At 39.4% G+C, this 18510-nt stretch overlaps 1 non-coding gene across 1 annotated transcript; it reads left to right on the plus strand.

Annotated features, from left to right (window-relative positions):
• Nucleotides 1-5667: 5667 nt before the first annotated feature.
• LOC124246211 (U6 spliceosomal RNA) lies at nt 5668-5773 on the plus strand. Its single transcript, XR_006890420.1, has one exon. It is a non-coding gene; the product is annotated as a U6 spliceosomal RNA (small nuclear RNA).
• The last annotated feature ends 12737 nt before the right edge of the window (nt 5774-18510 follow it).

Consider the following 18510-nt stretch of genomic DNA (forward strand, 5'->3'; position numbering starts at 1 on the left):
CAAACTCTGTTGATCCACTCTTGACCATCACAGTAAGAGTTTAACGAATGTGTGTTGAATGAAGAGATGAAGGACTATGTGGGAAATTCCTCCAGAGCAGAAAAGGCATCATATTCGTATGAGTTTCCTATGGCTGCTGTAACAAATTATTATTAACGAGGAGGCTTAACAAGCAACAATTTTATTAACTTAGCGTTCTAGAGGTCAGAAGTGTCACTGGGTTAAAACCAAGGTATTGGCAGGGCTGTGTCCCTTCTGGAGGCCCTAGGGGGGAATCCCTTTCCTTGCCTTTTCCAGCTTCCAGAGGTCCCACATTCCTTGGCTTGTGACCCCTTCTTCCACCTTCAAAAAGCATCTCTCCAACTTCTTCCATCATTACAGCTCCTTTTCACACTCGGACTGTCCTGCCTCCCTCTGATAAGGTCCTTTGTGACTACATTGGACTCATCCAGATGCTGAAGGATCATCTCCCCATCTCAAGACCCTTGACTTAATCACAACTGCAAAGTCCCTTTTCCCACATAAGATGACATATTGTTTGTTTCTGAGGATTAGGACATGGATATTTGGGGGGGGGGAGCATTAGTCAGTCTAACACAGGATTTATCTCTGAATCTTCTGTACTTCAAGTAAGGTAGGAACTCAGTAGATATTTGAGGATGCATAAGAAACTCTAAATAAATTTTTATAAAAATTACTCTCCCATTAAGGGATCTCTTAGCTAGTTGACCTTCTGGGATAAATGACTCATGGCGAGATTCTACACTTTCAGAGACACTACCTCTAGTTCTAAACCGGGTGTGCTCAATGATTATTGACCTTAGATATCTGAGCGAATGCCTCATCTGAGGTTAATGCAGATGAGCAAGACATGCTTGTGGGGTCCCTAGAATCAGGAATAATAATAAATAATATAATAATAATACAATCGGTAGATAATAATTGTCAGTGATGTGGCAGTCATTTACTTAGTTTTTAGAATAATAAAGTATGGGATTATGAAGTAATAAAAATATTCTATGTGTTATATGTTATATATTATGTGTTATACGTTATATATAATATATAGGTTTTAGAGTATGTGCTTTCACAAGACTTCAGCTTAAACATGTGCTTTCTGACAGAAGAAAAATAAGCTATATATTTTATATTACATAGATATTATACAATATATTATATAGAGATATTATATTATAGTATGTTATGTTATATTATGAATTTAGAGCATGTGCTGTCATAATGCTCCATGGGAAAATGTGGTTGTCTGACATAAATATTTTTATCACACATATTGCCCTTTTCTTTCAAATGAGCAAATCTCAGATGTGGAACCTAAATATCTGGGAGTAAAATACAAAAATTTTGAGATTGTTTGTTTTATCTTCTCTTGAGAAAAGGGCTTACATGCTGGCATTAATATATATTCCTACTCACAACCTGTAAAACATAGTTTTATATATCATGTACATAGAGTTCTTTCTACCATGTTTTATGCATACCTTTTATCTTACTTCTTATAATAATTGACACACATTAAGAAGGCAAACAAAAAAACATTGATGTTGGAAACAAATTTTAATCATTTTACTCACATAATATATAATCACAAGAGCCTATTTTTCTTATTACCCCATCATTAAGCTACTTGTGATTACTATAATAGAATTAAAGTGGTATATTTTACCCTGACCATGATTTGATACAGTTCACATCTATCTCTGAGCAGTAATGCGGGCACACCTCAGAGATATTACAGGTTCCATTCCTGACCACCACAATAAAGAGAATATCGCAATAAAGCAAGTCACACAAATTTATTTGTTTCTCAGTGCATATAAAAGTTATGTTTACACCATACTATAGTCTGTTAAGTGTGCAATAGCACTATGTCTAAAAAAACAATGCACATATCTTAACTAAAAAATACTTTATTGTGGGGCCAGCCTGGTGAGGTAGTGGTTAAGTTCATGTGCCTCACTTCAGCGGCCCAGGATTTGCACATTTGGATCCCAGGCATGGACCTAGCACTGCTCATCAAGCTATGCTGTGGTGGCATCCCACATAAAATACAGGAAGACTGGCACAGACGTTAGCTCAGCAACAATCTTCCTCAAGCAAAATGAGGAAGATTGGCAACAAATGTTAGCCAAGGGCCAATCTTCCTCATGAAAAAAAAAAACTTTATTCCTAAAAAATGCTAACCATCATCTGAGCCTTCAGTGAGCTATAATCTTTTTGCTGGTGGAAGGTCTTGTAAAAAGTGCAATATCTGCAAAGCACAATAAAGTGAGGTATGCCTATGTGTGTATATATATGCATATATTTTTATATTATATTTATATAATATAAATATAAAATTCCTTATATAATATACAGCAAATATATGTATATATACACATATATAGTGTGTATATTATATATTCATATATTTATAAGTATAATATATATAGTGTACAAAAATATATATCTATATATACATATACATCAGAGTGGCAGCTTCATGCACTGTTCAAAAACTTGAACTCTAAGTTCTGTAAATTCTGATTCTGCCCCTTACTAGAGGTAGGGACTAGAGAAAGTTTTTCAACCTCACAATGACCCAGTTTTCACATCTGTTAGATGGAAATAACGCTGGCACTTGTAGTAACATTTGTAAGGGTAGGAGAGATCTGTCTGCACACGCTCCAGAGTGTTGTTTCTGTACTGGTCATTACCATGCAGGGAGATCTCAGCAAACTGAAGCACAGCATAGAATTTTGAAATCGTAAAGGGGGATAAAAAGAGCAGATGAACTGCTTGAATTAACCAGGATGCCAAATGCCTCCTTATAAATAACAGTGTAGGAAATCTGACACCCGTCAAGGCTGACAGGAACAATTAAGTAAATATAAAAGTCGAATTTACCTGAGACTCAAGGGGACTATGAGATCAAAGACACCGCGCTAATCTCCATTCTTTTGAAACCAGACTCAAACAACCTTTTGAAGGAAAAATAATGAAGCCTGAAGAGAGAACAGGACTGTTTTGTCCGTTCCAAAGACAAGACTCCGTTCACACTGGGTGAATGGGGCCACATTTCAGCAGCTGGTCCACTGGTTCAAAAAAAGAGAAACCAGTCTCTCTGGGCAATGAGAAGGGAGCCTTCTTCAGATGGGAGGGTGACATCTGTCTTCAATATTGTTGTTGGAGTCAGTTTCCAGAAATAGCATGGCAGGCTCCTAGGATGTCCCAGAGGGAAGGAAAGAGAAGAGATATACAATTCTCTAGGTAGAGGTCAGACCTCTCTTCCTAGGGCAAGGAGGGTGCCTAATTATCTTCTTTGCATAACATGGACTCTTCATGCAGCAGCTGATGCCTTAAGAATTTATAAACGTTCATTGAGCAAACCTGGGAAGAGCATGCACCAGAGGAAGAAGACAAGATGCTCACACAGCAGACAGAGAGGCACGGAGAGGGAGCAAAGGGCAAAGGGCCAACTGCATGATGCTCCCCACATCCAAACTCATGAAACTGACCTGCATGGCAGCCACAGCCTTTGATCATTTCTCCTCTAGGCTGAATTAGCCTGCCCCGAGGAGCTCTGTGTCCACGGTGCTATACGATAAAGCACAGGTACCTCATGCCTGGACCCTCATCTTGCAATTAGGCAGGTATCAGGCAGTGGACAAGGATGGATGTTACCTGCAATGCCAAACCCTCTCCCACACCCCTCAAGGGTGCTCTTCTTCCCTCCTGCTGCTGCATAGAATGAGTAACACAGGAAGAGAAAAAATGTGCTGTATCTCTGCATTTCAGAACCAGGGAAATAGAATGCGTTATGTTTTCTTCCCCAAGGTGTACAGCATAGTGACTCGACGCATGTATATATTGTGAAATGGTCACCACAAGTCTAGTGAACATCCATCATCTCACATAGTTACAGAGCTTTTTGCTTGTGATGAGAACTTTTAAAATCTATTCTCTTAGCAACTTTCAAGTATTCATCACAGTAGTGTTAACTATAGTCACCATGCAGTACATTACATCCCTGTGACGACTTTATTTAATAATTGAAAGCTGGTATCTTTTGACCACCTGTTTTAAAAATTAAGCACATTTTATTTTTATTTTTTTCCAGTAATTTTGTTGAGACCATAATGGTTTATAATATTGCATAATTTCTGGTGTACATTATTAATCAATTTCTGAATAGACTTCATTGTGCTTCCACCAGTAGTCTAATTTTTCTCTGTCACTGTACATATATGCTCCTTTAGCCCTTTTGCCCACTCCCCAACCCCATTTCCCTCTGGTGACCACTAATCTGTTTTCTTTATTCATGTATTTTTTATCTTCCATATATGAGTAAAATCACGCAGTATTTGTTTTTCTCTGTCTGGCTTATTTCACTTAATATCATACCCTCAAGGTCCATCCATGTTGCAAATGGGACAATCTTGTCTTCTTTTATGGCTGAGTAGTATTCCATTGTATATATATACCACATATTCTTTATCCAATCATCAGCCAGTGGGCACTTGGGTTACTTTCACATCATGGCTTTTGTGAATAATGCTGCAATGAATATAGGGGTTCATAAATCTCTTTGGATCATTAATTTCAAGTTCTTTGGATAAATGCTGAGTACTGGGATAGCTGGATCTTATGATATTTTTATTTTTAATTTTTTGAGAAATCTCCATACTGTTTTCTATAGTGTCTGCACCAGTTTGCATTCCCACCAGTAGTGCATGAGGGTTTCCTCTTCTCCACATCCTCTCCAACATTTGTAGTTTTTTGTCTTGGTAATTACAGCCATTCTGACCAGTGTAAAGTGATATCTCATTGTAGTTTTGATTTACATTTCCCTAAAAATTAGTGATGTTGAACATGGTTTTAGGTGACTGTTGACCATCTGTATATCTTCTTTGGACAAACGTCTGTTCATATCTTCTGCCCATTTTTTGATTGGGTTGTTTTTTGTTGTTGTTGTTGAGTTGTGGGAGTTCTTTATATATTTTGGAGATCAGCCCCTTGTCAGAAATACGATTTGTGAACATTTTCTGCCAGTTGATGGGCTGTCTTTTCATTTTGTTCATGGTTTACTTTGCTTTGCAGAAGCTTTTTAGTCTGCTATGGTACCATTTGTTAACTTTTTTGTTTCCCTTGCCGAATAGACATGGTATTTGAAAAGATGCTGCCAAAACCAATGTAAAATAGTGTACTGCCTATATTTTCTTCTAAGAGTTTTATGATTTCAGGTCTTACATTCAAGTCTTTAAGCCATTTTGAGTTAATTTTTGTGTATGGTGCAAGATAATGGTCTACTTTCATTCTTTTGAAAGTGGCTGTCCAGTTTTCCCAACACCATTCATTGAAGAGACTTTCCTTTCTCCATTGTACGTTTCTGGCTCCTTTGTCGAAGATTAACTGTCCATAGACATGTGGTTTTATTTTTGGGTTTTCAATTATGTTAAATTTATCTGTGTGTCTGTTTTTGTGCCAGTACCATGCTGTTTTGATTACTATAGCTTTGTAGTATATTTTGAAGTCAGGGATTGTGATGCCTCCAGCTTTGTTCTTTTTTCTCAGTATTGCTTTGGTTGTTTGGGGTCTTTTGTTGTTCCATATAAATTTTAGGATTCTTTGTTCTATTTCTGTGAAGAATGTCATTGGGATTCTGGTTGGGTGCTCGCTTCACAGCACATATACTAAAATTGGAATTATACAGAGAATATTAGCCTGTCCCCTGCACAAGGATGACACACAAATTTGTGAAAGAAATATTTTTATTGAACCATAAAGAAGAACCAATCAGAATTGTCGGAGATGGAAAACACCATGGATGAGATAAAGGAAAATCTGGATTCCCTAAACAGTACAGCTGACATTATGGAGGACTGAATTAGCAATGTAGAGAACAGTAATATAGAAATGCTTCAGATAGAGGAGAAGAAGGAACTAAGACTAAAAAGAAATGAAGAAACTCTCAGAGAAATATCTCACGCAATTAGGAAATGCAACATAAGGATTATAGGTATTCCACAGGCAGAAGAGAAGGAGAATGGAGCAGAAAGCTTATTCAAAGAAATGATAGCTGAGAACTTCCCAAACCTGAGAAAAGAGCTGGAAATACAAGTGAACAAAACCTATAGGTCTCCTAATTACATCAATGTAAAAAGACATACTACAAGAGATATACTAAAGCAGGCAAAAGTGAATGACAAAGAAAAAATACTAAGGGCAGCAAGGCAGAAGAGAATGATTAGAACAGCTCACTCCACCATGTTGCTGATGTCACCCAAGGACTTCCTATTTTCAATAAAATAAAATTTTAATTTAATTTCATAACTAAGTAAAACTGTTACAGATGTTAAGCCTTGAGCCTCTAAAATGTAGCCTCTTTATTGCCATCCTTTTGAAGGGTACAATTCATTTACTTATCCAACCTTTTCATGGTTTGCAGACCTCAGCACTGTAAGAAAGAAAATCCCACAATTCTGATGCTTTCTATATCCTGGAAAAAAAACGACTTTTGACCTTTTCAAGCAGCTACATTTTGATTGCTCTAACATATTTCAAAGAGGCAGTTTGTGGCAAACAGCGGATTCTCTGTCATAGCTGACCTCCAGGAAGCTTCTTGAATGTCTTAGTCTTATGTTGGGAATAAACCAAAGGTCCTGGCAGGCTGATGAAAAGGTCAGAAAAGCACATCATAGTATTGCCAATGCCACAGGTTTGTAATATTTCTGTGATCACTTTAGGAGAACCTGACTTCATATTCATGATTCCAAACTGCCCGTCGTCTGGTAGAGACTATAAAAATGTCAACCTGAATTTACTCATTTAAATAAACATTTCTCTCCTGCAGTAAGCACCAAGATCTGGGCTGGACGCCCACAGCCAGTCTGCAAATGGTGTAGATGAGAAATCAGGGATTTTGCAATCAGACTCGGCGCTTGGCAGATTCATTCTTCAAAATACTGTTGCTCAGGGACGTCAGCTATGTCTCAGTGAAGGTGAGGATGCCTGGGAACGTGGTGGGAGAAATTCACCTGAGCGATGCATTGTATTCTCACTCTGCAAACCACACAAAACGAAACAGCCTACCGCAGACTGTATTCGTTTCCTGGGGCTGCCATAAAAAAGTACCACAAACTGAGTGGCTTAAAACAACAGAAATTGATTCTCTCCCAGTCCTGGAGACCAGAAGTCGGAGATCAAGGTGTCACAGGGCCATGCTGCCTCCAGAGGCTTCGGGAGAGGGTCCTTCCTGCCTCTCTCAGCTTCTGGGGGCTCCAGGTATCCCTTAGCTTGTGGCTGCATCCTTCCCATCTCTGCCTCCATCTTCATGTGGCTTCTCCTCTGTGTCTGTGTCTCTCCTCTTCTGTTTCTTATAAGGACACCTGCCATTGGATTTAGGGCCACCCTCATCCAGCAAGACTTCATCTTGAGAACCTGAATTACATCACAATGACTCTATTTCCAAATAAGGTCACACAGACAGGTTCCAGGATATAGATCTATTTCGGGGAGCCATCATTCAACCCACTACATGGACCAAAAAACCTAGATTTCTAGAACTATTTCTGCCCTTAATTTCCTCTGTGATCTTGGGCTCACCACGCCCATTTTCCACTTTTGGTTTTCTTCCCTAAAATATGAGGTTCAGACAACGAATGGCTAGGATTCTTTCCAGCTCCAAGATTAAACTTCTTTTCTGTTTTCTCGTTATCTTGATAGAATCTTTATGATTGGAGTGGATGTCTAAAAATGGTCGTTGGGGACAATTTATTGTGAATCTAACTCAGCCACAGGTGGAGATCTATGCCACACCTGTTCAGATGAGAAGTCGTAGATAGGTGAACGCTCATCAATCCAGACTCATCTAATTTAAAACAGACACCACATATTTTGAGGCAGGAACTTTAGATTCCCTGAAAGATAAATTAATCAATAATAAGTGTAAAGTAATGGGCCCACCTACTCATTGACTTCTGCCATGTAACTCCTTCTGTTTCTCTTTATACATCTGTACAATGGAGTCAGCCCTCCTACTTTCTTTATATGAATGTTCTAAGGAGCAAAGTGGGAAGTTCTTTGTAAAGCAATATATTGTCTATACATACGTATAATGTCTACAAGTTTACATTTATGATGGTGAATTTTATGCATCGACTTGACTGACCCAGGAGGATGCTCAGATTAAACACTACTTCTAATTGTGTCTGTGAGAGTGTTTCAGAATGAGATGAGCATTTGAATTGGTAGACTGAGTAAAGCAGATTTCCCTGCCTAACACGGGTGAGCCTCATCTAACCAGTTGAGGGCTTGACTAGAACAGAAGTGGAAAAAGAAGGAATTTGCCCTTTGTTTTCCTGCCTCACTGCTTGAGCCAGGACATCTCATCTCATCCTCTCCTGCCCTTAGACTGGAATTTACACAATCCGCTCTCCTAGTTCTCAGGCCTTTGGACTCAGACTGAATTACACCACTGGCTTTCCTGGGTCTCCAGCCTGCAGAGGGTAGATTGTGGAACTCCTCCGCCTCCAGAATCCTGTCAGCCAATTCCTCATAATTCATCTCTCTCTCTCCTTCTCTCAGTCCTTCCATACCCTCACGCATATATCCTTACTTTTGTAAATAATATCCTATAGTGTGCCTTTCAATCAAGACATCCCATACGCATAACCTGATGCCCACAGCCCTCCTAAACTGGGAGCATGGTCATTTCAGAGCTCCCCATAAAATTCCTCTCCAAATGCGCAAGCCCATCCCAGCACATACCTTCACTAGCAGCTGGCAACATGCACCTTCATGCTGGATTTTTCCTCTTGCATTGTCTTCAAATTTTAACTACACCCGGTGGCCAGACACATTCCTTGTCTCTCTCTCAGGGCTTTGCTGAAAACCTCAGACCACATAAGCCTCTTCCTCCTTTGAATTCTTATAATACTTATAACTGCACCTTTAAATGGACCATAAATATATATTGTGTTGTTCAGTTATAGAAGTAATTCTTGTGCATATCTGTACCCTTTTTTAAGGGCAGAATTAAGATCTTATTCTGCGCTCCATACCTCATCAAAGACCACTGGGGCCATAGTAGAGCTCAATACATAACTTAGAAATCTAACCCAAAGGCAATCAAGTCTGAAAAATAATTATTAAAAGGGCAGATTATCCTGACACTTAATATCTAACCCTACATCATTCTGGTTCCTGCGTGCTTTGTAGCTCCGTGGGAAACATTCCCATAGGAGATTAACTAAGCCTGTTTATGATGAAATTGAGAGTTGGGAAGCCCAGAGTTAAAGAGTTTTATGTTACTAAAGGTCTAGAATCAAAGCTCTGCCTGTTTCCGATAATAAACCATTCCTTACAGTTACAAAAGGATCTCCTTCATTATTCTACTAATTATCCTTCTCATTTCTCCCAGGATAAATTATACTTTCAAAATACTTCTATCCCTCATCACATACATTTGCTTATTTTCTTGAAGTCAGAGACTAGGCTGCCCTGAATTCTGTGTAATTTACCCATAATCTAACACAATACCCTGCTGAAGATGAAAACATAAAAGCTTTATTTAAATCACTAAAGACTACTTTTTGCAACAATCCAATAAACTAGAAAGAAAGCTACAAATATCCTATATGATCCCATTGTCACTAAATCTAGATTCAATGTCTTAAAAATGTTACAGTAATTCATCATTCAAACAGATATGTTATTCATTCAACAGTTGTTGTATCTTAAAAATGAGACATGAGATCCTTTCAAATTATTGGGAGCAGCTTGAGAGTACTTGATGATCTTAGCTATGGGGTGAACTCCTAATTAGAATAAGCATTCCAAGGGAAATCAGAAGGAAGACACTTGGGTGGATAATTGTCCCAGGATGATGATGTAAAACCAAGATGAAAATAAAGGTGGGCTCATTTATAAAAAAGAAAAGGAGACAAGATTAGTCATCTAGGTATAACAATATCTGCCTTAAAATGTATGTTACAGAGTCATAGATTTAAGAACAGCCTGGCAGAATTTTAGATATCTATCTGAGAAATGATAAAGAACATGCTTTTCTTAGTCAATGGTATGTGATTATCTGGAAGATTTGACGTAGAATTGCCCGCTTCTCTGGTGCTTCAAGTTACGTTGAAGTATGTTGTTGAATAACAACTACATTCCGGGGCCGGCCCCGTGGCCGAGTGGTTAAGTTTGCGCGCTCCGCTTCGGCGGCCCAGGGTTTCACCAGTTCGGATCCTGGGCGCGGACAGGGCACCGCTCATCAAGCCATGCTGAGGTGGCGTCCCACATGCCACAACTGGAAGGACCCACAGCTAAAATATACAACTATGTACCGGGGGGCTTTGGGGGGAAAAAAGAAAAATAAAATCTTTAAAAAAAAAAAAACCTACATTCCTTGGATGACCTTATAATATGCTCTCCACATCGGGACGCCTTAAGAATGGAAGGAGGTGCAATTGGTAATTAAACAAGAGAAAAGACTCATCTAGAATGATTGGAGGCCCCATCACTGATGAAGCACAGCTGATATTTTTTTTTTCCTCTCATGAGAAAGTTTTTCACCAAGACTCCTGGTAGAATCAAGCCTTCTCATTGCCTCCCTAGAATAAATGTGGGGAATACTCATAAGTACAGGGAAACAGAGAGAGGGAAGTACTCTAAGAAAGTGAAGTGGGTCACTGGATCAAAATCTACTCTGGTGCCAAGGACAATGAGGATGGAACCATAAACTTTTGGTTGGTCCCCCTTGAGGTAATTCTTTGCCTTATCTAGAGCCATTCTCCACTTTTGGGGTGATGTCCAGGCTGGACAGGATTGAAGAGCCATTGAGATACAAGGAACCAGCATCAGAGAACATGTGAGACCCTACTTAGACAAGTGGATCCAAAGGGGACTAGAGAATCACAAAGACCCAAAGACCTGGTACTTTCTGTGACTTCATCAGGAGGAGACTTCCAAGTCCAAGATGAGGCTGTCTCCTTCTGGCTTGAGGCATCAAGGCTCAGGGTTGAATTTTAGAAACACTTGGAGTCCATGAATTTCATCTGAAATACTGAAGTCCTATGTTTTATTCGCGTCTTACTATAAGTGTATTTTTTAAAAGTTATATAAATGCTCCATATCTTGATTTCAATTATTTGGTTATTTAAGGGCATGTCCTTGTTATGTCCAGTGTTATGAAATACATGGACATATTTAGGAGTAAAGGGATATAATGCTTTCAACTTACTCTCAGATGGTTCAGGAGAAATTGTGTGTATGCGTGTGTGTGTGTGTATACATATGTGGATGTATGCATACAGAGAAAGGAAGAAAGAGAAAATTATAAAACACAAGACAAAATACGACAACTGCTAAATATGGATATAAGTATAGAGGATTCCTCTATACAGTTCTTATAATTCTTATTATAAGTTTAAACTTATATGCAGACAAACAGTCACAACAACAGAAAAGCTCAGAAACTATTTTGTTGGCATCCAGCTCATTGAACAGTTTCAGTGCCTTGTGTTTATTAGGAACACCACATTTTATTAATTAGGAAGGCTCATGCTGTATGGGATGCCTCAGTGTCTAGGAATATTGTGTACTCCAAGAATCCAGAATTCTCTGAGTATCATTCACTTACAAAGCCAAACTGTGCTTTGACATCTACCCCTCATAGTGTCTTAATCTTTCAAATTTCAGTAAGAATTTGGAGAAATATAGACGTTTAACTCTAACCAATATTTACCCCATACATTAACACAAACTACTGCTCTTGAAACTGGTGATATGTATTTGGGTAATTTGGTATTAAAAGAAGCAGAAAGATGATCTCTATTAAACCATCCTTTAATAATAAATGCTGTTTTCCTAAAGAGAAAAGTTTCATGATGTTTTCACCATGACCATTTAAACAAAAATCATCTTAAATATAAACTTCCAATTTCCCCAAATTCGGCTTTCTAATTTTTGTGTCCCCATGAGAGGTAGCATCCTGCTCTCTTTTTTTCCTTTCAATTCTGTGACTAGAGGTAACTATGTTAATCCAAAGAAAGTTACAGTGCCTACATAATGAGCTTTGAGCTCATACCATACACCAAATAATATAGCCTATGGCTAATTTCCTTTTCTTCAAATGCAGTTAATTTTTTTAAAGCAATCAGAAAGAATTTCTGGAGAAAGTTTCAAAGAGCACTTTAGCACATTAAAAAATAAAATTCCAAAACTAGTTCCTACTTTTAGAAGAGCCTAAGCATTTTCAATACTTCAAATCATGACATCTTATTTTCCACAATGTCCAGGTTGCCTTAAGAAAAAGAAAAAAAAGAAGAAAATGCTGTTCATATGTAAGTGTCTAAATTCCAGTAAGTGGAGTATAGATTGCCAAATTTTTGCTGTTTACAGATTATCATTTTGTACAACGTTTCAGCCTCTAAAGAAAGTTGTGTTTTATGCCCTTTCTCACCTATAAAACTTTAGAAATTAGCCTTTCTGATCATTTCCCAATACATCTGTCCAAGTTGTCACTGATAAAATATCCATCTGACTTTGAAATTCGGCCGTAGGTCCTGGAGTTAAAGAACGAACTGAGGCATAATATTAATAACCAGACACAGGCTCCATATAAGGCAAACAATCTCCAGCTACGTCTTCCCTTCTCAATTTACTGGCATTGCCTAAAGACAGAATGTCTTTGATGTTGCCATCTGGGCTCAGACTTACTCTCTTCTTCTTCCAATTCTCTAGCAACTTTTGTAGAATAACCCCACTGAGCCCCCATATAGTTATTGTCCACCTGTATGTAAAATTTAGGCAATTTGAACTGGGCAAATGAGAGGTGCCAATTATACATCCAAAACAGCGGCAGTAGTCCCAAAGTGAGAACCTGATTCATTGCGGAAGGTGTCTCAGGAATAAATTCCCTTCATCCCCTGAACCCAGTGTCTTCAATCCAGATGTGGGTTGTTACATTGTAACATCAGCAGGGGCTGTTCTGCTTATTAAGGGTGAAACATTGTATCCTAAATGGGAGCACAGTTGACCCTCAGACAGGGAGACAGTCACCACCAACAAAATTATCCTACAACTGGAAAGGGCTAAAAGCTATCAGCGATCCCAGTCAGTGCTAGACAAGTAAGGCAAACACAGCTTGTTTGTAAATGAGGTGGACAAAAAGATGCTGTGGTTCCTTCCAAGATCTTAGGGGATCCAAGGACTCAAACTATCAGTGACTCCCCTAAAATTTGCTGCTCAGGTACCAGACGCCAATGGAACGTCTTCCAGACCCCAAAGGACATGAAATTCAATTCAAACTCATGAAGATTAGCAGTAAGGAATTAAACACTGGGGGTCGTAAAACCCGGGTTAGTGTCCTGGGAAGATAAAAAAAGGAAACTTCTAGGCGGAATTGAGCAAGAAACAAGAAACAAAGTAAGATGAAAATAGCTTTATGAGGGAAAAAGTTATGGGAGAGAAACAAAAACCCCTTTACTGGAATTATGCAGATAATTAATACAACTTCCTTTTTATTTGGCTATGGAGACTGCCAGGCTATTATTTTCTTGAAATCTCAGCTTTTTTTCAAAATGGAAATTGAAGTTCCCTTGGAGGTATTAATATACAACAGTATGAAATATACACAATATGTGCAGTCTCTCTATTTGCAAAATCTGAATTAAAATTTCTTTTAATATTCTTGGAAGACTAATGAGAAGAAGCATGTAGGGTTTACTGAAAGCTAGGTTTGATGAACTCGCTCAGAATTTCAGTCCCTGTGGAAATGGAGGCTTGGTATTAAATTACTCTTTTTCATCTGGAGAATCACACTATCTGCTAGGAAGAGTCAAGGAAAAATAAAACGGCATCTGTCTGCCTGCAGTGCTTTGCCAGGACTCCTCGGAGTCGTCTCATCTTCGTACCTTTAGAATCAGGGTAGATTAGATCTCCTGGGTCATCTTCAAAAGGAGCTTTAGAGGTTCCAAAACCTGCAACCCAAGGCTCAAGGCGGATTTGACACCATGTAAAAACCTCTTTATAATTCGTTCCACAGCTGTTTTAAGAGCTGCTTTATTTCTTGTTGGGGGGATGGAGCTAGTTTGCATATGATCCAAATTCTGATTTAAACTTGGAAGCATCCAATTGGGATTGTTGCAATCCTAGTGTTTAAACCAGTGGAGTTGATGTGAGCATCTGAAATCAACATAGGTTGATAAGACCAGGGGTGGGTGATGCCGCCGTGCTTGGAAAGTGTCCTGGCTTTCCTTGTCCTCAAGTTCATCACGTCTTGCCTCTTTAGCTCCATATCCATCTGCAAAATCAGATTGACTAAGTGCGTCAGTGGCTCTCAGTGCACGCCCAGGCCAGGTCTCTCTGTTGGACTTTCTCCTTCAGGTGTGCTCACTGCTCCAACCATTCTGGGGCTCCGAGCTCCTTCTGGAAAACTTCCTGGCTGGCAGGCTGCCAAGTATACCCTCAAGTCATGAACAACCTCATGGCACTGGCACAATCAGCGAGACAGCAGGTATTTGCCACTTGCCATGTAACTCAGTGCGTTTCATGCAGATATGTTCCCAACTCACTGCATTTGAACAGATCACTGTATCTTACAAATGAATCATCCCATCCGACCTTTCCAACCACAAAACTTTGATATTATGCCCACGTGCAGAAAAGAATTAACTCAGCAGGCTGGAGATGGCTGTCCTTAGCAAGACCCTCTTGCAAGTTTGGCCACTGGTTAGTGTCTTAGTCAGCTCAGGCTGACCACATATTCTAGTTGAGAGAAAGAATGTACCCAAACAACTGTTAATAGGAAGCCAAACATGATTACCACTCTGAGAAGACCACTGTGGAATGAGAGCATATTCAGATTATGTCCCAGGACACAGAGTCAGCGTGAATGAGTTTCCATGCATTGTCCCAGTGAATCTCTGTGAAATTCAAGCTCCACCACATCTACGCTGATTTATCTGCCTGGGATTCTCAACATTGCTGTTAGAGAGAATATGTAATGCTGTTGTGCTGTGAATTTTATTGGCATGGGGGCCTTGTATTCACAGAGACCTCTGCTTTAAAGGAACTAAAAATATCCCTCCCATTGCCAGGTGTCAACTGGGTCAGACAGCAGTAGGTGTTAAAGAATACAAGCATTTTTCGCTCACATGAAACAAGTTGAGCATCACACAGCATTCTCATCAACAGATGGAACATAGCCAGCATTTTACAGGAGGTATTGCCGGGACCAAAGCCTTCTTGAGACTCCCTTGAAAACAGACCTGACTTTAGAGCCCCTACTTTGAGCCTTCTACAAACAACCTCTAAGAACGCACCTTCAGAAGCACTTGACAGCAGGAACAGTGGAGCACGCACAGGGCTCTTGGGTTCCATCCACACCCAAGCAAATGACAGGTAGAGGCAGGGCAAGGAGATGATTTCTCATCTTCCTGCACAGTAATTCTCAACATTCATGATGTGTTCTCTTGACTCCAACCAAGCTATAGTTCTCTGTGAGTAGTCACATAGAACAAGCTTGGAATAGAATGGAATGACACCATTGACACCACTAAATGACACCACTACAAGTAGGATTGCAGGAGTGGTGAGGCTGTTCTCATGAAGACACTGTTATGCGTTGAATTGTGTTACCCCCAAAACATATATGTTGGAGTCCTAACACCCAGGACCCCAGCATGTGACCTTATTTGGAGACAGGGTCTTTATAGGAGTAGTCAAGTTAAAATGAGGCCACTGGCATGGACCCTAATCTGACTCATGTCCTTATAAAAATGTGACATTTGGACACAGAGAGACACACATGGAGGGAACACAGTGTGACGATACAAGGAGAATGCCATCTGCAAGCCAAGAAATGTCTGGGGACACCAGAAGCTGGAGAGAGGCCTGGAACAGATTCTCTTTCACTGCCCTCAGAAGGAACCAACCCTATTGACTCCTTGATCTTGGACTTTCAACCTCCAGGACTGTGAGAGAATAAATCTCTGTTGTTTAAGCCCGCCAGTTTATGGTACTTTGTTATGGCAGCCCTAGAAAGTGAATAAAGACACTAAGGGCAGCAGATGTCTTCCTGTAGAAACAATGGTCCATTCCATCAGGTGCACAGTGCACAGAGAAGCCAAGCAGCACACAGCAATAACTCCGTTCTGAAACCAAATCTGCAGGAGCCAGAGAGAAGAATCCTCACAAACTAGAGTTTTAACAAGAAGGGAATGGTCCAGAGTATGAGAGGGGACTATCCACTAAAAATGAGAAATGCCAAATCCTTGAGTTTCCAACGTGTGACAAATCTCTAGGTCTTGAAGTTCTACTGGGTAATGAGAATTAGGAACTTATGATGAAAACATGAGTCTCATTGCATTACAGGTTTGCAGAGAGAAGCCGAAGCAGTTCCAGTGAGCAAAATGAAACATTTTGTTTTTATTTTAAGAATGGGAGATTTGGGAAATTGAAACCCCAAACTTTCACATCACAAAGGAAAAGTTTAATTGGTATATCATGTATCTGTCACAGTTACACAAATAGCTCAATCAATAGTACCTCTAATTTTAAACAATATACTTGTTCCATGTGTATTTCTGCAATTCTACCTGCCTGTAACTGATGGTTCCATGTATAGCAGGGAATTATCGGATGATCATAACGCCTGAAAATTTAATTGAGTGCTTACAACGTAAGGAAGCTCCTGTAAGTGCTGGCTATTTTATCTAAGTTAACTCACAGTAATTCTTTGATCTAACAAACATGCTAGATTTCTTCTGATGTCTATTAGTCTTTTTAAATTTTTTGTGTGCTTGTAAGTGCCGTGGATTTATAATTGGCATTATATGAAAGGGGAGTTTATTCAACAAGGCTTTTGAAATTGTTTTTCATCACTGCTGCTCCCGTTCTTGACTACATCTCCTTTTACTATTTCCAAGTACCTGCCTTAAGTTGAAAGCTGATTTCACCTCCCTGGACTGGATTCTCTCTAAGCAAACAACTCCAATGATTCCCACATCTCTCATTTTCTGACAATTGGCCATTTTCCCTGTCCTTGTTGGAATAATTCATGCATTATTTAGTTTATCCCCTCGTATAAACGGTCACTCAATTCTCACATGTTGCTGGGGCTTCAGAGTTGTCTGTCTGAAGAGTAACTTCTTCAAATGCAGAGGCCACCAGCTGTTGTGCGTTCAATGAGTGCTTTCTGATGTTGATAAATTTGCTGGGAACATAACGCAGAGACTTTTGGGTTCTGCATTGTTAGGTAGGAATACACAGCGATGAATTCCTCCTTCATCATCAGATAAAATAATGAATGTGAATTCAATAAGGGTCTCCCTTTGTGTCCAGGTGCCCTCCATCAAGTCAAAGCAGAAATTCATGCACATTAGTTGAATACTTAGAGCAAGAGGAAAGATACTTTTTGTGAATTCTCTCCTTCCATGCCTAAGCTTAAAATCAATCGAGCGAGTTGTGCAATACAAAGGAAAAGAATGAGGTTATATATTAAGCCATTAAATGGATGGCTGCTACCAGGGGTGGATAACGATAACACAAAACCTCAGGGAGTACCTGCTTCTTCCTGGGGGAGCAGATCTATTCAAGGCCACTTGGAGCATGGCCAAGCCAAGTGACAGAGAGTCCAAAGGGCTGATGACCTGGAGGCAAGACATCCCAGTACCAGTTACGAAGCATGGCAGTGCCATTCCTTTGGTCATTTGGTCCAATGAATAGTATGGTGCCAGATTAGTAACAAACTACCTGGTTGGTTTTATCAAAAGAATCTCAGCTGTACCTTTTTTGATATTCATAATTTGATATGTAAAAAAGCATCAATGATGGAATTTGAACAAAAAGTCACCTCTGTTTGTAAGACACAGAGATTTGGGGGTCATTTGTTACTGCAGCTTAACTTAGCCTGTACTGACAGATATAGAATTTAATAAGTAGTGTTTGTATAGTGAAATGTAGATGTACCCCTCAAAAGTCCCTTAAAATAACACATTGAAACTTTTCTTATTTCAAGGTGTAGATAGGATCATCTACCAGTTCAAAATTCCATTATTCAGAAGTACTAGAAATACCACCTTCCCCTAACTACACAGACACACACACACACACACACACACACACAAAGTAAAAAGTAAAAACTGCCCGGTTATAATCATTTCCACCAATTTGCAATTTCTTAGATGAAATGGTGTTGAATGTACATCTGATTAAATGGAGTGATGATGCATTCAGCAGCCAATAACCCAGATAAAATCAACATTGAGCCTGCATTGCAGGTGGAAACCACTGCCATGGCTATTCATGTGAATTAAGTGCAACACAGAGTAACAAACAAAAATATAACAAGACTCTTGTCCATTCCTCTGGGTCTACAAATTGATGCATTCTGAAATATACCAGAGAAAATCTACAGTCCAAGAAAAACACGCCCATTACCCATGTGGAACAGATAACTAAATAGATTGCACTCCTTATGTCAAAGGAAGTACGAATATAGGAGGAAGT

The sequence above is a fragment of the Equus quagga genome, chromosome 10 (assembly GCF_021613505.1).
Source record: "Equus quagga isolate Etosha38 chromosome 10, UCLA_HA_Equagga_1.0, whole genome shotgun sequence".
NCBI classification, from domain to species: domain Eukaryota; kingdom Metazoa; phylum Chordata; class Mammalia; order Perissodactyla; family Equidae; genus Equus; species Equus quagga.